Genomic DNA, 22,637 nt, shown 5'->3' with positions numbered 1-22,637 from the left:
GCAAATGAATTGAAATCTTAATTTTTCCTTTTCTGAGCAGCTCAATGATATAGTCAATAAGAAAAAGCTTTGATGCATGTAAAATAGCAATTTTGAAAGTTTTTGTACCTTTACTTTTGTGCAGTTTTTGTGCCCACACCAGTATCCACAAATACTTCATCTACTTCGACTAAGTCAACACTTGGGAATAGATGTGACAGCCCATTACAGGAATATGTCAGTGCACTTCACACAGAGATTCACAATTTATTATTCTTTTCACATGAGAGCACAAAGATTTATGAACCAAAACCCTCATCAGTGTAGCAGTACTTTGGTAAATATATGTTTTTAAAGAGGGAAACATTTTTAACAATAGTGCAGTAAATTGTCACATGGCCCCAGATCTGTTAAGGTATTGTTTCAGAGAGTGCAGGATTTGGCAAGATGTTGAATTTAGCTTTATCTCTGAAACCTATTTTCTGCAATACTTAAAAGAAACTTACAACAACAACAAAACCTTGCACTTATATAGTGCCCTCTATGCAGGGTAGCATCTCAGAGCGCTAAACAGTGGCGGAGCCTGACTCCGAGCTGTGGGGAGGCGAGGGAGGTGGCCACAAGCACGGTCAGAGAGGAAGGTTTTCAGGTGGGACTTGAAAAAGGGGAGAGAAGGGGTAGGCGGAGGGATTGAGGGACAGTATTCCAGAGTTTTGGGGCACAGTGGCTGAAAGTACGACCTCCAAAGGTGGGGTGGAGGTGCGAGGGACGAGCAGGAGGCCGGTGCCAGTTCAGCGGAGGCAATGGGTTGGGGAGTAAAGAGGGCGGAGAGGTAGGAGGTGCCAGGGAGGAGGAGGCTGGCGAGGAGTGCGTTTGAGTAATCCAGGCGTGAGGTGACAAACTCATGCACGAGGGTTTCGGCTGCATTTGGGGTAAGGTACGGTTGGAGGCGGGCAATGTGACTGAGGCTTGAAGAAGGTGGTCCTGGTCAGGGATTGGATGTGGGTGAGGAAGGACAGTTGGGGCTCGAACCAGACCCCTAGGTTGTGCACTGGTTCAGTGAGTCTGAGGGAGAGCCCAGGGAGGTTAAGGAGTTTGGATCCACAGGAGTGAAGTGAAGATGTTGACGGGAGCCAAGGAGAATGGCTTCCGTCTTGTCCACATTCAGCTGCAGGAAGTTGACACTCATCCAGTTCTTGATGTCTGCCAGACAAATTGATTGAGCATCTGTGGGCCTGGAGTTGGTACTGGAGGAGGCAAAGTAGATTTGTGTCTCATCCACGTACATGTGGAAGTTTACCCCGTGTCTGTGGATGACATCGCCCAGAGGGAATATACAGATAAGGAAAAGTAGAGGGCCAAGGATGGAGCCCTGTGGTACCCCGCAAGTGACCGGGCAAGAGGGGAGAAAAGAAACCGCATACCATTTACAAAACCTTTTACAGAAAATGGGCTTCAAAATCAAAAGACTATATTTAAGAACATGATCAATTCTGGACTCTCTGAAATATTATGCTTAATAGAGTAAATCTAATCAACCCAGGTGGAATTTCTGTCCACTGGATGGAGATGATACTCTATATGTCTTCAACCACAACATCCCTAGAAACTCTCAACTCACTGCCTCGGTCCTTTTACCCCACCCTCTCTTTATCCATCTTTAAATGCTATTTGAAGATCTAACTCTTCGACCAAACCTCCTCCTCCCCCTTCTTCCTTGCTCAGGATCTATCCCTGACACTGTACAATGCTGTGAGATTAGAGCTTGCAATCCCGGTGCTCTTTTTGAATCCTGAGCTATTAGGATTTTAATGCCCCAAATCCTGTGACCCGAGATGCTGAATCTTACATCAACCCAGTCACCTCAGGTCATTCTGCCCACCAGCATCTCGGACTTGGTGTTCCTCAGAGAGAACGTTCCTCTGTGAGGAATTTAAAAGCCAGGTTGTCCTCGCAGAGTCAGAAGCGGAATAAGGAGGCCCATCCTTTGTTCCTGGGATCGGGCTTCCTGGGATTGCAATCCCTATCTGAGATACTATCTGTGTGAAGTGCATTATATAAGTGCAAGCTGTTGTTCTTATTGCTGTATATTGATTAAAAGTATGTGGCTACTAGGTCCCAGGACAGAAGAAAATAAACCAGATGTGATTCACACAGTTATCTATTGAGCCTCATTATTTTACTATTTGTGTTTGCCACCAGTGTAGATCTGTCCTTTAGTTAAAAGGAGGAAAAATATTTATTTCTAGCGCACTTTTTGCTGAAGCAGAGATCCTTACTCAGAAAAAAAGATAAGGCATATGCCCTTGTTCTCTTGCACATAATATACTGAAGAGATGCACAAAGCAATCTGTGCCTGTTACAGCCTGAATGCAAAACATGTACTGATATCTTCAATTTGTTCTGCAGCCCTATAGCTATATGAAGCTATTTTTTTCCCCAAACAAAGCAATTCATTTGAATCCAGGGATCACTTATGCAGATTAATGCTTTTAATCAGCTCACAATCACTGATCGCTCTGTGAATGAGTGGAATTATTATTGATTATGTAACCTTATGCTTTTTTTTAAATGAACCATTTTGTGTGAAACATTTTACATTATAGTCATTAAATGCATTTGGAATATTAGAAGACAAGTCAGATTTAGGACACATTGGGGGCAAGAGTACTGCAAATGGATCTAGATTATGGCAATAAACATTATGCCAAATTTCCTCTACTACATTGTGTTTTATAATTTGTACAAAATTAATTAGGTTCTCTTCAGATTTCATCTTTGGAAATGTCAACTACTTAACTAATCCCAATCTGTTTTTTAGCTCTACTTCCTAACGAGAGCAGGGTCTTTTCCAAGTAAGGAATTCAATAACTAATTATATGCCGGATGTAAACTGCCAAGGTGCACTGAACTATTGCTACAGCTGCTACCAGATGGTAGTTATTAAATGCTTACATGTAAATTGTTTTAAAGTTAGACTTTAAAGAGTTTATCAAGGCATTTGTGGGTACAAATTCTCTTTAGTGTTACACATTTTGCTTTTGTCAATGTCGACCTGTAATGCGATTTTGCATTATAGTCAACCATCTCACCAAACCACTCTGCGTAACAGAATATTTGCCCATTGGATGCTAATAATAATCCGATATAGGAAAACATCATAAAATAATGAGCATTAGAGCTAAAAGATGTTTTCCTACAAATCTCCTTCAGCACTTCCTGTTAAACAAATCATTATTTGGCATACTCTTCTTTAAAGTCTTCAAATTACCCCTCCTCTCCTCCCTGCTTGGTGATCACACTTTTCAGTGAACCGTTTTCAGATGCTCATGCTAGGTACAGTACAGTCACCACACTACAGAATGTCCTGTGAAGTGCTTTGACACAAAAGGCTGTATATCAAATTCAATGACTGTTATTTTCATAAGTTGTTTATAGATCATACTTTAAACAATGAGGGACACCACCTAACACCTGGCTCCCCCCACACACTTTTTTGAGTGCGGTAAATATTCTGGTGAAAAGGAAAATTCAACCCTAAATTGCTCATTTTTCGCATTAATGCCCCAGCATTTTCTAAAATAGAGACCTCATTGATATAGCACCTGAAGCCATTCATGCTTTTATACAGCTGATCTCTGTAGATAATGCAGATAAATGTGTATCTGCAATAGGAGAAAAACGCAAGACCATAAACTTCTTCCTGTTGTATTTAGCAACAAAGTGATCCAGACAAACTCAGGTGAGCTTAGTTTTTTCTTTCATCTCAAATACCATCTAATTTTAACTCCCACCAACACAGAGATCATTGCTGTAGGCAAATTATTTCAGCAGTTGTCAATTTTGCTCAGACATACGCACACCCACCTGCGCTCCACTTGCTACTCAGTGTGTTCCTGACAGATTTTAAGGTTGGAAAAGGCCCATCAAATAAATACAGCATGTATATGTGCACATTGGCAAAAAAAAGATATAAATAGTTTAGTACAAATCTGTCTCAATGAAAGCGTCCAATATAATTGGGACTGCTCCATTAATCCTCCCTAAGCAAATCATACACTGATATGGGATTACATTTCAGTCTTATTTTGGTGAGATGACACACCTCCAGGGATTCAACTATGTGTTAGTTAAATGACGTGAGCGTTCCTCAGGAAAGGGATTCAAAGACATGCATAGAGATATTGTTTTGGGGGAGTAATCAAATATTTTCCGGTTTCACATATTGATCATTGCGCAAGAGTTCAATGTTTTTCCTTTGCCTGGGAAAATGGTCTTCACTTGAACCATTGTGTGCTATTGGTAATAGTAATATTATTTGTAATGGTGTAAGCCTTCAGCCACTAAGACCCTAAGCTCTGAATTCCCTGACTCTGCCCATCTGCCTCTTCCCCCTCTTTATCTATCTTTAAATCAAACCTGAAAAGCTATCTCTTTGACTGTGTCTATGGGGATCTACCTCTCCCTCTGTCTCAGGTGGGTGAGGTTTATGCTGCAATTAAACACAGAAATAAGATATTGGCAAGTATAAGCATTACCACTGGCAAGAGTGTAATAGAATGAGCAATTTCATTTCCAATTAATTTACTTGAACCAGGAAGAAATGCTGAACATAGGATTCAGAGCTATGCGTACAATGGTGATGGGGGGAGGAGGGCATGCTTTGTGTTCGGCAAGGCATTCCATATCCTAACCACTCTGTGGTGAAAACATTTCTCCTAACCTCCCCGTTTTAAATTGACTAGTAACTTGAACCTGTGTCCTTTTGTCTGCTTCCTGGGAATATCTAGTCCTGTAGCTCAGTGGCTAGAGCACTCGCCTTGCAAGTGAGAGACTTGGGTTCTATTTCCGGTGGGGTGAAATGTTGTGCAAGTTTCCGAACCTGATTGTTAGTCGAATGGAGGATCGCTTTTTCTGGGGTAATAATTCCTTAAAAAAATAATAAATTGGTCACTTCAATGCACAACTGTTTGTGGGACACTGCTGTGCGAAATTGGCTGCTGCATTTCGCTCACAAAATATACAGTCAATTCACTTTACAGTACATTTTTCCCAGAGCTTGAAAAGCACCCACAAAATACACAGTAACTACCATTTACAGCATATTCTGTGAAGCGCTTTGAGATGTCTCGAAGACATGATAAGGCGTTATATCAAATGCAAGGATTATTATTATTATTACTACAAGATCCTATAAAAGATATTATTTTTCAAGACTGAAGAATGTGTAAGTAGATTAATTACATAGTTACATAGGATGATACAGCACAATACCAGGCCAGTCAACCCACTTTTTGTGTGCCACAGTCCAAAATTTTACAGTCTATTGTGCAAGTGAAGGTCAAAGATTTTCTTCTAAAAAAATCCCTCAAAGATATGAAATGTTACAAAGATTGCAAAAGTTCTATTATCAATTCGAAAGAACAAAATACACAAGTGCTAGGAATCTAATGATATCTTTTCTGAGCTAAAACTCATTTTTCTCTTTCAGATGCTGATTGACCTGTTGTCTATTGCCAGCATTTTCATCTTTCACTTCTGATATTTTGCAATATTTCTTCAGACAGGTTGAAAATGACGGTCACACAGCTTTCATGAAAAGAGATTACAACTAAGTCACAATGCTGAAGGAATATAATTATGCTGTTCCCACTTACAGTGTTAAAATTAAATGGTTTTGATAGTTGAATGCTGAATGTCAAGGCTCATATGCAAATAATAGAGGCTCACACATGAATAAAGAGAGGTGTCGGAGTGCAACCGGTAAGTAACCAATAGCCACAAGTCCTGTAGCTCAGTGGTTAGAGCACTCGCTTTGCAAGCGAGAGACCTGAGTTCAATTCCAGGCAGAGCGAAACCTTGGGCAAGTTTCCTTACTCCACACAGAGCCTAATAATAATCCCTCCAAAACCAAAAACAATAATAAAATTGGTCATTTTCGATCTACGACTGTTTGTGGGACATTGCTGTGCGCAATTGGCTGCCACGTTCGCCCACAAATATACAGTCAGTTCACTTTACAGTGTGTTCTGTGAAGCGCTTTGGGATGTCCTCCCGACGTGAAAAGCGCTATATCAAATGCAAGGATTATTATTATTAAGGGAAAAATACAGTCAATCCACAATATATTGTGCAAAGCGCTTTGAGACGTCTCAACAACGTGATATATATCAAACACAAGCATTATTATTATTAAAAGTGGCAAACACCTTATGCAGATCAGGACTTCTCTTGCTTTGATGTACAATCACACAGAAAGGTGTTGCTTGACATTGGCATTGTCATTAGGTGCAATGTTAAACTGAGGTCCTGCTGTTATATATCGCAATAGTATGATTTGGATGCTCTTAAGCATGTCTGTGACAAGTGTTGCAAACTCAAGCGAATCAAGAGTTTGTTCTTTGAGAGAAGCATTCTGAGATGCTACTCCACGTGAGGGCACTGTATAAATTCCAGCTTTGCACTGTTTGAGTAAGCTTGAGTAACCCTTGCTAAGCATTTGGCAATGAAAAGTGCTGTTCAACAGCACATTACAGAGGAGTGAAAATGTGGAAAAAGAAGAGAGGATGAAGAGCAGCTTTGACAGTGTGCCGCAGGGAACGCTCAGCTGTCAGGGCTAGAATGATGCTCAAACCAAGTGAATGGAAAATGCTTGAAATAGGTTGAATTTTGTTAATGTGACAAATCAGCTTGTTCTTACAGAATTAAAGGAAAAATTCCAATTAAGGGAAGGAAAATTATAATGTTTCATAACAAATTCCATAATTGCACATTCAAAAATTTATGAAACATTGTGTTTTAGTTCTTTTTAAATGTGCAATTGTTTTTTCCTCAAATTGTTCACAGTGGAGCTTAGTACATAATGCACCCATTACCAATTATCTGAAGTAAGATCTATAGCGATAAAACCTTGTTGGAAACCTCATTATAACCAGCATAACAGTGATAAATTTTGTTAAATTCTTTATAATAACTGAAACGAACATGAGAAATAAAGTGCGACCTTTTTTATACACAAATATATGGTTTGTGTGTACCGATTGTGCTCTGGGAGTTCACATTAACTGTGACCTTACTAGAAGCTTTATATTGTAACAGCAGCTAAGGAACGAGTTTCATCAATTTTTGGGGTGGCTGAAGATAGCGGAGATAACAACTGCAATTCTGGATGACTGTGAATAGAGCAAGAGATGTTCTGATCTGCATGGATCCTAATAATTATAATCCTAGTATTTGATATAGCGCTTTATCACATCAATAAACGTCTCAAAGTACTTCACAGAATATACTGTAAAATGAATTGACTGTGTATTTTGTGGGCGAAATGGGGCAGCCAATTGTGCAGAACTGTCCCACATGTACTTTTTTTAAAAATTTTTGCAGGGATTATTACCCCCAGAAAGCCATCTGCCAAACGACTAACAAACAAGTTCCTACTTACTGCTATGCAAAGTGAGGTTTGTGGAGCAAGGAAACTTACCTAAGGTTTTGTCCTGACGGGGAATCAAACCTGGGCCATTTCACTTGCGAGGCAAGTGCTCTAACCAATATGTGGATACATGACTCCAACTAGTACACTACAGGATCCTAAGTAACTATCAGGCAGGAGTTGCGTTTCAGTAAGACATTACCAAAAATAAATTCCTGCGATGAATTCCCTCATCTTTCCTTCGATGTCCTAAGAGTTTGTTCCAATCTAGCATTAGGATCCAGATGGGCTGCTGTCTAGCTGGCTGAAATCAGAATGGGACCCCTGATCTCTGACAATCTTACCTGAGAACCGACTATATTTATCTTCTGAGACATGTCAATAATTTTCGATGTACTTTGTTAGTGAGCCTCAGAGTACTGCTGAGCTACTAATTGATTTGTGTTCCAGCTAACTTGTAAGTTGAAATTCCAGTCGATGTTCTACTCTGTGACTTTGATGATCTACAATTATATGGGGAAATCCAAATAAAGAACCACAGAACCGCAGAACTGTACGGCACCGAAAGAGACCATTCAGCCCAATGTGGCTTTCTGTTTAATCCAAATGTTGCCTATTCCTCATTACCTTTTATAGTTTTCCTTCTAAGATATTTATTTAATACCCTTTAAAAGCTGCTATTGATCCTGTCTGATCCATGGTTCCACATGTGACATTCCATACCCTAACAACCATATGTGTAAAAAGAATCACCTCATTCTATAATTAATAACACGGTCAAAGCAGAACTGACCAGAATTTTTCACAGTGTTCACAGTGCTAACAATGGTTTTAGCTGGTTAAACTAAACCTCTTGTCAACCTGGCTCAGCCTGGCTCAGTCAGCATGTATGTCAGTCTGACTTACTGGTAAATCAGGAATTGGAACTCAAAGACTGAGATAACACTCGATGGCAGTGCTAACGGTGTACTGTATTGTTGGAGGTGGACATTAAAGATCCCAATGCACTCTTCGAAATGAGAAGGGAGTTTCTCCCGATGTCCTGGCCAACAGTCCAACAAATAAAATTGATCACTCACTCCATGGTTATTTGTGGGACAATTGGTTGCTGCATTCATGCACAAAACATGCAGTCACTCCAGTTCACAGTATATCCTATGAAGCGCTTTGGGACATCCTCTCAAAGTGAAAAGTGCTCTACCGATTGCAAGGATTAGAATTATTATTATTAATGCACAGTGTGCCATGTCAAAATGTCCGAAAGCATTTCACAGGTGATTGCATGTGATGTACCAGTAAATTTGCATGCAGCAAGGTTCCATAAATATTCCATAAAGTGAATGATCAATTTATGTGGAGATTCCAAAGAAATAAGCATTGAATGATACTATAAATGACAGCTCACGGGCACATCCAGAACCACATATGCCGTCACTACCCTTAAAACTATGTCTTAGACGATAGCGATGGGTTTCCGCGCAGGTCAGACACCCATATGACCAAATAAGTGTCAACCTGGCACAGTGGTAGCACTCTCTGAGTCAGAAAGCTGTTGGTTCAAGTCCTATGTCGGGACTTGGAATCACAATAGTACAAGCTGATTCTCCGATGCAGCACTGGGGATGCGTTGTATTGTCAAAGATGCTGTCCTTTGAATGAGACGTCAAACTGAGGTCCTGCCTGCCTGTTCAGGAGGACGTTAAAGATCTCCCGCAGCACTATTCAGAAAGAGAAGGAAGTATCTCTCTCTCTCCTGCTGTCCTGGCTGCCAACCGCAAATAAAGTTGGTGACTCAATCTACTTACCTGCCCGTACCCTCCGTTCCTCTGGCTCCGGTCTGCTCCACATCCCCCGCCCCAACCGCCCTACCATCGGTGGCCGGGCCTTCAGCCTCTCAGCCCCTAGGCTCTGGAACTCTATCCCGCAGTGCCTTTGCCTTGCCTCCTCCCTTTCCTCTTTCAAGGCCGGGCTCAAGACCTTTCTCTTTGACCGTGCCTTCAGCTCCCCTCTCGACTCTCTACCCCCTCCTCGCTCCCTCCCTTCCCTCCCCTCACCCTGACCATTTCCCCCTTGCTGGGTCCTGACCCAACTGTACAGCGCCTTGGGACGTCCTCCCGACATGAAAGGCGCTCTATAAATGGAATCTGGTTGTTGTTGTTGTTGTGCGGCTCTTTGTGGGACCTTGCTGTGCGCAACTGGCTGCCACATTTCGCTCATGAAACACACAGCTATTTCACTTTACAGTATATCTTGTGATGTTTTTCCAGATGCTTCGACGACATGATAAGGCGCTGTATCAATTGCAAGGATTATTATAATAAATAACATGTGTTTTAAATTAAAGTATAATACTGGGTTTTCTTAAAAAGATTTCTCCTGTCATAGATCACATTGGATTATAATTGTCACTGGTCAACATAATTGCTTTTGGTTACCAGAAGGAATACTATTAGCAGATTCCTTATTAAGAATTCCGGTTTGAGAAATACCACAAAATTGACCCCAATCTATCTTTTCAACTTGCTGACCAATGCTTTCAATTTCTATGCATTGAAAAAGCATGCTGCATTGAAAAAAATAATAATCCGAACAATGGATATCGCGTTTTTGACATAGGGAAGCCGTCTCAAAGTGCTTCGCGAGATATAATGTAATTTGCAGGCGAATGCGGCAGCTAATATGTGTCCGACATGAATGACCAGTTCAAATTCTGGGGAATTGTTGGTCAGGACACCAGGAGAAACTATCTTTCCGAATAGTGCCTTGGGATGTTTGACAGCCAACAACAACAATAACAACAACAACTTTGAATTAATATAGTGCCCTTCGTGTGGGGTAGCCTCCCGGAACACTTGACAGTGTCAGAGCTTGACCCCGAACCAAGGGTAGAAGGAGAGGGAGGTTACCATGAGCACAATTAAAAAGGAAAGTTTTCAGGTGGGGGCAAGGTGGAGGGATTGAGGGAGGGAGTTCCAGAGCTTCGGGGCATAGTGGCTGAAAGCACAGCCGCTGATGGTGGAGCGGAGGGGGCGAGGGACAATCAGGAGGCCGGAGCCAGCCGAACGGGGGTGGATAAGCAAATCGGATAGATAGGGAGGTTTGAGGGCATGATGGGATTTGATAACAAGTGAGATGATATTGAAGTCGATCCGTTTGATATTGGGAGCCATTGCAGCCTGGCAAGGAATGGTGGAACTGGGGAGACCAGCAATGAGGGCATTTGAAAAGTCCAGCTGGGAAGTGACAAAGGCGTGGACGAAGATTTGGGCTGCTGTGGGTGTGAGGATAGAAGAGGCACAGATGGGATATCAGTTTAATGCCTCCATTTTGCAGACTTGCATCAAACCAATCTGAGGGCAATTTATTGTATAGCCTAGAGTAACACGAGAGAAAACTTTTTTTCTTAAAATCTTTTAAATTGCTTCAATTTTTCATTGCTCAGAACTTAATTCCGCAGTCAGAAAGCCTGTGAGAGAAAAAACAATAATCTCCACGGAGCAGTGAGCAATCTTTCTTACTTTTTTATCTCCCAACTCATTTTGTATAACCTCTCTGTTTTCTTATCATTTTTTGAAATGTGAAAACAAACTTTTTTGTGCTTGATCAGTGAAGAATTATAGATTTACTCAGCAGATTGGAATAAGGTTACTAGAAAGTCAGGTGGGATGTATTAAATTCCACTGGGAATATCTTAAGAAGTGATGTTACTTTGAGATGTGTGGGAATGTGGTGTTATGACTGATATTTCTATTGTTTCTGAAGTCTTTTTGGAAGACACAGGATTGATAGTACACTGTAATCTTTTCTGAGAGGGTACAAAAATCTTCTGAAAGTGGGATTTGAAATTGATTTCCAAGGTATTGGAATAAACAAGGTCACATCCAAAGAGAATCTCAACACTAAACTCTTGCTTTCAGCGAGTATTGAACAACTGGACCTCTTAACAACTTTTCTGCACTGTTATTCTGGAATATGATTGTATTGTTATAGCTAGGCAACAGAAGAGAGAACAAAATAGGAAAGTGATTTACTGAAAGATCTCTATGGGCAGAAGCAATGAGTACAGAACCCATTTCAGAAAAAAAAACGCAATACTTCGGCAACTCAAACGAAAAATAACGGTTTTACTTGACAGAAGTGAGCAAATTTTACACTTGTGCAGTTTGGTTGGATTTCTGTGAACAGTAGCACATATGTCATTCCAAAACTAATAGTTTTCATCCAGCAGTGATCTTAACAGTGAGTTACGCTTTCTCCTATGCTGTAAATAAAAGCAACGATTCGATCCACGAGTCAGCTTGAGAGCTTTGAGAGAGGAGGATAGTAGATGACAGACTGAGCCATTCATCCAAATGACAAAAGAGTGCATCTACTCAACTATGCCCAGCCATACTGTGGTGCATATATGCAACGACCCAGTAGAGCTAATGAAGATAGAACACGCACGTATCAATACAATGGAGCTGGACTGAGCCCTTGGGAGCTCAGGATATTGCATTTTCAATCTCAATTTCTCTGTTTTATTTTGTCTGAAAAATGTGAAATATTTGAGGTAGGGATTATAAATGAATAGGAAGATTGAAGGACAGCTCATGCCCTCTGTGGTTACCTTGTCTAATGTTCAAGCGCTTGTTTAGTGTTTCATGTGATGAATCAATGGAGGTTCCTTCCAGTGAGCGTTCAGGCTTTCTTTTCTATTTGCTTTTCCTATCAGAAGTAGAATGATGGCTATAGATGCCAGTGATGTCTATCTTCTGCATTTTAGCCTACAAAATACATAGTCACTGTATTTATAGTATATCCTATGAAACGTTTTGAGGTGTCCTTCTGCCATGAAAGGCGCTTTATCAAATGTAAGGATTGTCTGCCTGCCTGCCTATCTTTATTTATTCTTCCTGCTTATGATTATGTGGGTTATGAGAATGTAGAATGTATAGCTAAAACCACTGCATTACAGGTTATCACTGTGAAGGCAATAACTGGTTTCATTTGCAAAAGTGGCACCTTTTTGTGTCAATGTTCCCACAGGTTCATCTGCACAGAGGCAGACAGAATTTCGGTCAACAATTGAAATGTGCAGTAGTGCAGCTCAGTAGTTAGAGCACTCGCTTTGCAAGTGAGAGACCTGGATTTGATTCCCGGTAGGGTGAAACGTCGGGCAAATTTCCTTACTCCACACGTCTCTGTTTACCTAGCAGTAAGTAGGAACCCAGTTGTTAGTCAATTGGGGGATCGCTTTTCCGGGCGTAATAATTCCTTCAAAAAATGATAATAATGTTGCATGTTCAAACCCAGTTTCAACAGTCTCATCATTATTTCTTCTTTCACTCGTGATCACTCAGAGAGAGATACATGTATACCACTAGCTGGGGTCATCTCAGAAACTCCATTGTTTTAGAAACGTCATTGTTCCTTCCACGAGGCATTCAACGCTTCTGAAAGCCCTGACAGAAAAAATCTTTTACCTAAATTCCCCCCAACACTGATATTTTAAAATTAAATGTGCGCAGTTACTTTTTCTACAAGTTCCGTGGGAATCTTTCCAATCATGGTGCCAGCAAAGCCATGACATCTGCTGCTTGCTGGAGTTTAATTGGTAAATATGCTCAGAGGATATAAAGTGTAAGATGCAGGATTGTGTCAGTGAGATTGACAAATTCCATCTTGTTTGTTTGAAATGCACGGTAAAATTCGAACATTATTATATCGACTCCTTCTAAAGTATATTTTTGACGGCTGGAATTTCCCTTGGTCCTTTTCAGATGAACCTTAAAGCTGCTATTTGAAATGAAAGGGAAGTTTCCACTTGTGTTGTGGCCGAAAATCTTCAAGATTAATAGATCATTCAGCTCAACACTTTTTGTGAATCCTTGTTGGTGCAAATTGCTGCCGTTTTCAGTCAGCCGAGTGTCTGACACATGCGGAAACCCATTCAATCATTCTTAAGAGTATCTGAACCCAACTGAGAGTCTGGTTTTGTATGCCACCTACACATGGAAATTCCTATGTCTAGAATGGAATGTGCACTCTCTCCCTGAAGTGATTCACTCTTGTTACCTAAATCTGAAGAGTATTGGGTACAGATACAGGCAAAAGCCAAGGATTGGGTAATCCAGAGTCCATGTTGAGGTACTGCTGGAGTTTAAACGACTAAAATCACATAGCTTGTCATTTAAAGCACTGTCTGGCAAGCTTCCCTCTGCCTGTCCAGCTAGGACAACTCTACTTGTTGGGTCATTCACATGCAGGGTGCTGAGTGGGAAGAATCCCTGCCTTGAATGGTTGATCTGTCTCTTAAAGTTCAACCAATAAGTCAGTCTGACTGGTCTGTCATCAGCAATGCCCTGGAGTACCGTGGACCTACCTGACTCAGGAACCAGACCACCAAGACTACCACAGGATTAACTAAATTCAGATATTCCTTTGCCAAGCCTGTCATTTTGGAGCCATATTAGGTCCAAAGTAACCCTGCTTACCTTCTCCCCAAAGAGGATAGTCACCAGTTAGTCATTTGATATCCAATAAATGCGGTCTGAGCACTAGGTGAATTGCAGGTACTAGTACCTCCACAAGTTCCACAGTGTAAACTGGCGATTTTTACTTGGTTCACTTTGTGCTTACACTTGTGCGTCGTGACAGAAAGAAAAGTATGAGCATAAAAGTACTGAACCCAATACATTGATAGGAGAACAAGACACTGCCACAGTCGGAGAAGGATCATCTGTTAATACATGATCGATGTATGCCAGACCATCACTGTCTCTCCCGAAGGAAGGATTTGATCATACTTGTATCCGAACTAACGTCTTGGTTGTATGTATGGTATAACAGCTTATCGATGTTGCTTTGATTGAATTAAAATACTAACATCATTCTGAGATCTTTCTGTTCAGCCTTGTTGTATTACATTGTGGGGAACTCAAAAACTTACAATATTGAGCAGTACAACTCAACATGAAATGGGTGAGAGCATTGCTACCTGTACCTCAGTGGTTAGGACTCTTGCCTCACAAGAGAGAGACCTGGGTTCGATTCCCGGCAAGACGAAACGTTGGGAAAGTTTCCTTACTCCCCACGCCTCTGTTTACCTAGTAGTAAGTAGGTTGTTAGTCGATTGGCGGTTGGCTTTTCTGAGGATAATAATACCTTAAAAAAATAATAAATTGGTCACTCAATCCATGACTGTTTGTGGGACATTGTTGTGCGCAATTGGCTGCTACGTTTTGCCCACAAAATATACAGTCAATTCACTTTACAGTATATCCTGTGAAGCGCTTTGAGACGTCTCGAAGACACGATAAGGCGTTATATCAAATCCACTCATTATTATTATTATCTTCCTCCTGTCCACAGCTCGGACATACATCCCTAACTATTGCAATTATTGATTGTTTAACCAGTTGAAAGTGCAGACCATATGCAACAGCTGCTTACCTCTCTGCATACCAATCATATATTAAAATGTGTTCACGAACCTGGACTCCAGGGAACACCTTCCAGCAGTTGTCGTCCCAAGCCTCTGAGTTTCTTCATCAATGGATATTTCATGGTGGAAGGACGTTTACTTGTTGTCCTTGTAATGTCCCAGCCATCATGATGTTCTAGAGATCCCAGCTGAATTGCTGCTTTGTTCCAAAAACAGACACTATACCTGACAGCAATTACTTGCAGGAATACTTTATTTCTCTCTCTCTCTCTCTCTCACGCTCTCTCATTTTTTTCTTTCTCTCACTCTCTTTCTTCCATTTCTCTTTATTTCTCTCATCCTCTCTTTATTTCATTTCCCTTTTTCTTCTTTCTTCTCCCTCCCTTGTTCTTGCTTTTATTCAGCAAGAGTGTGAAGAGTGATTTGGATTTGTTCCCAAAGGTACTGATTTTATCTAATTGGTATGATTCAGATATGGAATTATGTGCCTCATTAACAAAAGATGTTATGTACAGACTTGTGGGACTCCTGTACTGAAAGACTTTATTATTCCAAAACTTCTTTCTTGTCTGGTTTACTGGCATCTACAAGGGATTGATGGGTAACCTTGATGGATTTTATTTATATTTGTTATATATGTTTTAGTTTTATAGCTCACACCCATCAGTTTTAGTTGATTAATCTATTTTTCTAGCAATCCAGTTACACTGTCATCCAAGATACCTATTTCTTTATCATTTTTAAATAAAATGCCTTATCATATCATTGAAACATCTCAAAGTGGTTTACATAATTTACGGTAAAATGTAATGACTGTGTGTTTTGCAAAAAACAAGCATGAAGCAAATGACCGATTTTATTTGGAAGATTGTTGGCTGAGACACGAAGACTCTCTTTTCTTTTCAAATAGTGTTAGGGGATCTTTAATGCCTAACTGTACAGTCAGACGGGACCTTAGTTTCACATCTCATCTGAAGCACGGTTCCTCTAACATTGCAGCACTTCCCCAGCACTGCAATGTCAGCAAAGACTATGAGCTCCAATGCTTAGAAATAAGCATCTTACACAATTGAATATATCTCCTGCGAATGTAACAGTGACTGGCCAAACTCTGTTAGACTGGCTGTTCTTTTAAACAGAAACAATTTCCTCTGAATGCATATTGATTGAATGCACCATGTTGAAATTTGCAAATAACGAACCTTTCAGGCACAGTGCATTGTGTTTGTATTTGTTTAAGGAAATAGGAGAAAAACAGCTTCAATGATTGACACAGACAGAATGAAATGTTGAGTTGCATGTTTCACTTTTCCGCATAGTTTATTTTCAAACTGAGTGATTTGAACTGGATAATCAGTGGGTCTTCAGCAGCTACAAAAGGGTTCATGGTTATTTAAACCCATTATTCAAAACTCAATAACCTTTATACAAAAGAATACAATTTACATTTATATAGCGCCTTTCATGTCTGGAGGATGCCTCAAAGTGCTTGGCACTGCTGGCTGGGCACAAAAGCTGGGGATGGGAGCTGAGGAGGGTGGAAAGGCAAAAGTGCAGTCAAACATGTAGATCTTTAGATAGGTCTTGAACAAGGGGATGGAGGGAAGGAGTCAGAGGGACTCTGGAATGAGTACCAGAGAGTGGGGGGCACAATAGCTGAAAGCCCGCCCATTGATGGTAGGGCAAATAGAGTGGAGGATATGAAGCAGACTTTGCTCATTGAGCGAAGTGAGTGACTGAGTCAGTGAATAAATTGTTCTCATTCAGTTAGACTTTCATTGCAGCAGCAGGTAATTCTTGAGGATTAATCTTGCATAAAAATGTAATAACTCGATAAAATCAGTGTTTGCATTCATTGACTATGCAGTTTGGTGGAGAAGTTCACTCTTTGGCAAGGCATCTGTAGTACACCTTCTCTGCCAAGACAACGGCTTTTGGGGGTCAGGGCTTCCAAGTATGCCAATAACAATTGCAACTGAGGCATTTTTTCATCCATATTTCACATTGTTAGTGCTATCTATCCAATTCTCATATTGCTCACTGCCCACTAAGGCACCATAATAATTTGTGCTGAAGTCAAATTGAATTGTTTCCATTTTTCTATATCTGTGCATGCATTGAGAAATATGAAATCAATATGAAATATATATAAAATATATATAAAAGTAAATAATCCCACTCCCTCTGCTCAGCCGGCTCTGGCCTGCTCACGTCCCCCGACCCATGCGACCCCCCCTCCCCCATTGGTGGGAGAGCCTTCAGCCATTCTGCCCCCAACCTCTGGAATTCCATACCCCAATCACGCCGCCTCGCCCCCTCCTTAGTCTCCTTTAAGTCCCACCTCAAAACCCTCCTCTTCGACCATGCCATCGGTCACCTCCCTTCCCCTCCCCTCCCCTCTCCCTCCTTGACCCCAGCTCAGGTTTGAAATGCTGTACTCTGTCCAGCGCCTTGGGACATCCTCCCGACGTGAAAGGCGCTGTACAAATGTAATCTTGTTGTTGTTAATAAAACGGTGTTAAATCAAAGATTAGACATCATGACACATTGGAATAGTTCTCTTTGTTTAAAATATTTACTTGTCATAATCCTTCCTATTCCATTTAATTTTGTTTTCCGAAATCAATTTTAGATAAGAATATAGAGTCTCACCAGAACAAAGCTTTTCCATCCAAAATATTTCTCATTAAACTTTTGGCTAGCTATTGGATTTTCTTTTATTATTTTACTTTTTGAGGGCATAATTAAAGCATTTTTTAATGTATTTTTTAATATAGCTCATCAACAATAAGAGATCCCCCCCAAAAAAAATGCCCATGACGCTCCCCCTTGCGAGACCTTTCCGAAGTGGTATCAATCATGTCTCTACATCAATCGTTTATTGCGTTACTGGCAGACACATAAACACACAGACATTTTGTCTTTTTTAAATTTAGGTGAAGAGGGAAACAATGCTTTTTAAACAACGTTTTGTGAATTCTTATGGCTCATAGGGATGAAAAATCCACTTTTCATAACTCTTCTTCAATGAATGTATTTTTTCTGGTCAACCAGTTGTCTGACACGTGTGAAAAGCCATCACCATGCTTGAAGAGCACGGTATTCCATGCATCACACCTACACATGGAAACAAGTCACTGACTGTCCAGTGCCTTGGGATGTCCTCCCGGCATGAAAGGCGCTATACAAATCTAATTTGTTGTTTTTGTTGTTCAAACTCCTGTGTTTTGGAATGGAAGGCTCTTACCCTTATTGGAGGGACAGATCCTTCTTACCTAATTCTGGAGAGTACTAGACATAGGTTGGGAAAGAGCCAAGACTTGGGGAAGTCCAGAGTTGGGGTACTACTGAAGTTTGACCAGGTAAAAGCGCATAGCTTGCCATTGAGCGTACTGTCTAACAAACTTCCTGCTGCTTGTCCAGCTGGGACCTCTCTACCGATTGGGGCTTTGGCTTACAGGGTTAACAGGAGCTGAGTGGGAAGAATCTCTGCTTCCAGTGACACGTCTGCCCCTCCAAGTCCTGTTGATGAGCCAGGCCGGTTGGTCTTTAATACTGCATTCCCACCTGATTCAGGAATAGGACTACTGAGACTGTGAAGAGGATTGACTCAATTCTAACATTGCATTGCCAAGCATGTCATCTTGGATCCAGTTAAAGCTCCAAGGAGACCCTTCTAACCTTCCCCGCAAGGAGGCTGGTGATGTTACTGATAAATGTGAGGCTGATTGAATAGTGTTATCTGCAAAACTGTATTTGAAGTCTTATTTGATCCACTGATAATACCTTCAGGCAGTTAGGAGATCATCACAACTGTCACACTTAGTTAACATATTACAGCAACAACAACAACAACAAAATTACATTTGTGAAGCGCTTTTCACACATCAGGAGGACGTCCCAAGACAATGAACAGTTACGAAAGAGAACAATATTTTAAGATGTATGTCAACAATGTTAACATCCTTCAAGTTAAGCAGTTTATTTAATTGAGGGCAGGCTCATTGAATGATAGGATGTGACCTGTAACCTTTGTGTTCATTAATTCAGCCCACGCTAACATTGATAAGATTGGACACTCGTTTATTCTCTGTTCCTAAATTAATTACTAACTAACATATTAGAGTATTTAACCATGTATGTACTAATGGAGCAGTACATCTATGTACTGTTATTTTGGAATATACAGTGTCTATAGACATGCATTGATTCTAATTTTATGTGGATATTTTTCAGGATAAAGGATTACAATTCTATGAAATGAATAACAACAACAATAAATTGCATTTATATATATATATACAGTGCCTTTCAGGTTGGGAGAATGTCCCAAGGCACTGAATGAAATATGTTTTGTTCCCAACTCCCTATCCAACATATTAAGAAAGAGCATCTTAACCTTAAAGTACTGAATTAGTGCGTAACCTCTATTTGCTACAAAGTTAGTCCTTAAGGCATGTCTGTATGAGCCTGCTGAAATAATGTTGATTAGGGTTGGGTTTGAGGGCAGTATCATGCTATAACTCCAAATCCATTGAAGTGACTTGAGAGCACTCAGACATCCTTAGCTTTGCACCCATAACAGCTATCAGAAAGAATAGATTCATCTTCCTTATCAACTGCAATCCAGATGGAAGCTTGGTAACAAAAGAACTGTAAATAGATTAATGAAATCTGTAAATTTTTAACACAATAAATAATAATAATCCTTGCATTTGATATAGAGCCTTATCAGATTCTTTGAGACATCTCAAAGTGCTTCACAGCATATACTGTGAAGTGAATTGACTGTATATTTTGTGGGCGAAACTCGTCAGCCAATTGCGCACAGCAGTGTCCCACAAACAGTCGTGGATTGAAGTGACTAATTTTTTTTGGAATGAAATGAACGTACATTCATTTCCAGTCCCTCTTACTTCACCACCCACGTTCTCACCTGTACTACACTCTGCACCCCCATCATCCCAGTTCCTGCCAGGCTCCACTGGCTCCTGGTCACAGAACCGATTGATTTCAAGATCCTTGCACAGGTTGAGATAATAATAAGAATAAGAATAATATTCTTTGCATTTGATATAGCACTTTTACACTTCTTCTAGACGTCTCAAAGAGCTTCACAGAATATGCTGTAAAGTGAATTGACCGTATATTTGTGGGTAAAACGCAGCAGCCAATTGCGCACAGCAGTGTCCCACAAACAGTCGTGGATTGAAAATGACCAATTTATTATTGTTTTGTTTTGGTGGGATTATTACTAGACGTGTGGAGTAAGGAAACTTGCCCAAGGTTTCGCTCTGCCTGGAATTGAACCCAGGTGTCTCGCTTGCAAGGCGCCCTGGTATCTCCCTACTTCTCCAACCTATTCACAACCCTCTCCTGCAATCAACTCTCTTCACTCAGTCTGTTCAGGCCTTCTGCATGTCCCTCAACCCCTCGCTCCACCAATGGCGGCTATGCTTTCAACCCTCCATGCCCCAAACCTCTTGAATGCCCTGGCTCAATCCTTTTGCCTTGCCCTTTCTTTGGCCAACTTCAGATTACACCTGAAGATGTTCTTCTTCGACTATGCCTTCTGTCACCTCCCCTTTTTCCCCAGTTTGGCATAAAACTACACTATTGTTAAGGATTCTGAGACACTACCCCACATGAATGGTGCTATCTAATGCAAGTTGCTATTGTTGTATTATGCCTTTTCCTTTCCAATTTCATTTTTGTAAGACTGTAGAAAGCATAAGGCTGCCCCAAAACAACTTGAAAATGGAAAGGATCCAATCTGGAGTTCATCTTAAAAACACTGAATAGGAAATGTACATTGCTTATACCTCAATCACATTCAGTCATGAAATACGATATTACATTCATTCAAGTATTTATTGTAATAATCGTTGATTCATTTATTCATAAAATTCAATCCTGGGCTCATTCTGAAAATCTGAAAATCCCTGTTCATTCAGGATTTATTATTGAAAATCTAATCTGATTTATTAGTACCCATCAAAATTCATTTGGAAAAAGTTGATGTAATTGTGAAAGCTATTGTCAAACTTTTTTTGTATATTAATGACATGCATAATTGAGTCAGCCATAATTCTTTACATGTTGTGTATGAAAAGAATTTCCTTCTCCATCAGGGCCATCCGTTTACAATGATTATAAATTGGTTCTCGAGGTCAATCTCTTGATTTCAAAGGATTGACCTCAATATTGTTTCGAAACTGACAATCTATTCTGAACCTATTTGTATTTATTCACATTTCGCCAATTGAAACATGTAAGCGCTCTGAAACACCGCCTGCGGTGGAGGGCACGATATAAATGCAAGTTGTTGTTGTTTCATGTATGTATGTTGTATGTTTCATTATGCAGCACCAAGTGAACAGTGACTTTTATTATCTTTTATCTTTGTTTGTGACACAGATTCCTCTGCAGCCCTTTCAAAAATATTTAATGAATTTCATCTACAAACAGGTCCCAGCTCTCCTTTAATGTATTACTTAGCTCTCTGCATTTGTTACATTCACTAATTTCATTCATAAACCGAGATTCAATTAATTATATTCATGAGGCCTACTCTCGGAAACACCTCCTTCCAATGAATTAATCTTCAGCCTCATCTATGTTTGTGTACTGATGAAATTCAAACTTTACACAACACCATCTTATTTAATTTGTTTGCAATATATGACTGGATACACCGAAATAAATAAAATTCTTTCTCACCAACCTCTTCATTAACATTCACGAACATCTTAAATATAACCATTCGCTTTGTATGACAATCAATCTGCAAAAACAGCTCACGGACTGGTTTTGAGTGGAATTCTGACAATATACATCTGAGTCTAAATCATAAATGTATCACAGGATATCATTGCAGGTAATCATTTACAGACAAACCTTTCAAGCAGTCTTTCAAGTTGTTTTCCACGACTGCATCTAATTTAATTCTCAGGTTGATAAACATGTAGATGGAGGTTAATCATATTTTCTGAACTTCACCATAGAATTTAGTGAAGCAAATTAATAGTTTACTTGTTTAATGATTATTCAGCCAGAAGTGTAAATTAATGTGATCGTTTGTTTTGCAAATAAGTCGTACCTCATAGAACACAGAACAGACAAATTCTTTGAAGATGAGAAACTCATATAGTGTAGGATTTCAGCAAGGCAGTGCTGGGTGAAATCCTAGACTATAATAAAGCCAGTGGAGCTGGGCAAAGGTGGGTGTGATGGGGTCACGGAGCCTGGTAAGGGAGAGGACACGAGCTGCAGAGTTCTGGATTATCCGCAGCTTGTGGAGGGAGGAGTTGAGAAGGCCAAAAAGCAGGGCATTGGCATAGTCGAGCCTGCTTGTAATGAAGGCATGTATGAGGGTTTCGTCAGCCTGATGGGTGAAGCAGTGGCAGCGTCAGGTAAGATGGTGGAGGTGGGGAAGGCAGAGTGGGTCATATCACGGATGTGGGGGAGGAAGGACAGTTGAAGGTCGAACAAGACATCTAGGTTCCTGACTGGCTTGGTGAGGTGGAGTGTGCATCCCTGGATGCTGATGCTGCCAGTGCCTGGCGCAAACCAATCAGGAGAGCCTCGGTCTTGCTGACGTTCCAATGTAAAAAGTTTGCTCTCATCCAGGACTTGATGTCTGACAGGCAGTCAGTCAGGACATCAGTGGTCCTGGGGTCAAGAGTGGAGGCAGAGAGATAGAGTTGGGTGCCATTCGCGTACATGTGGAAGTTGACCCCATGTCTGCAGATGATGTCACCAAGAGGAAGCACGTACAGGTTGAAGAGGAGAGGACCGAGGACA

This window comes from Callorhinchus milii, unplaced genomic scaffold (assembly GCF_018977255.1).
Source record: "Callorhinchus milii isolate IMCB2004 unplaced genomic scaffold, IMCB_Cmil_1.0 Scaffold3, whole genome shotgun sequence".
Classification (NCBI taxonomy): Eukaryota; Metazoa; Chordata; class Chondrichthyes; order Chimaeriformes; family Callorhinchidae; genus Callorhinchus; species Callorhinchus milii.
Note: the sequence above shows the minus strand (reverse complement) of the source record.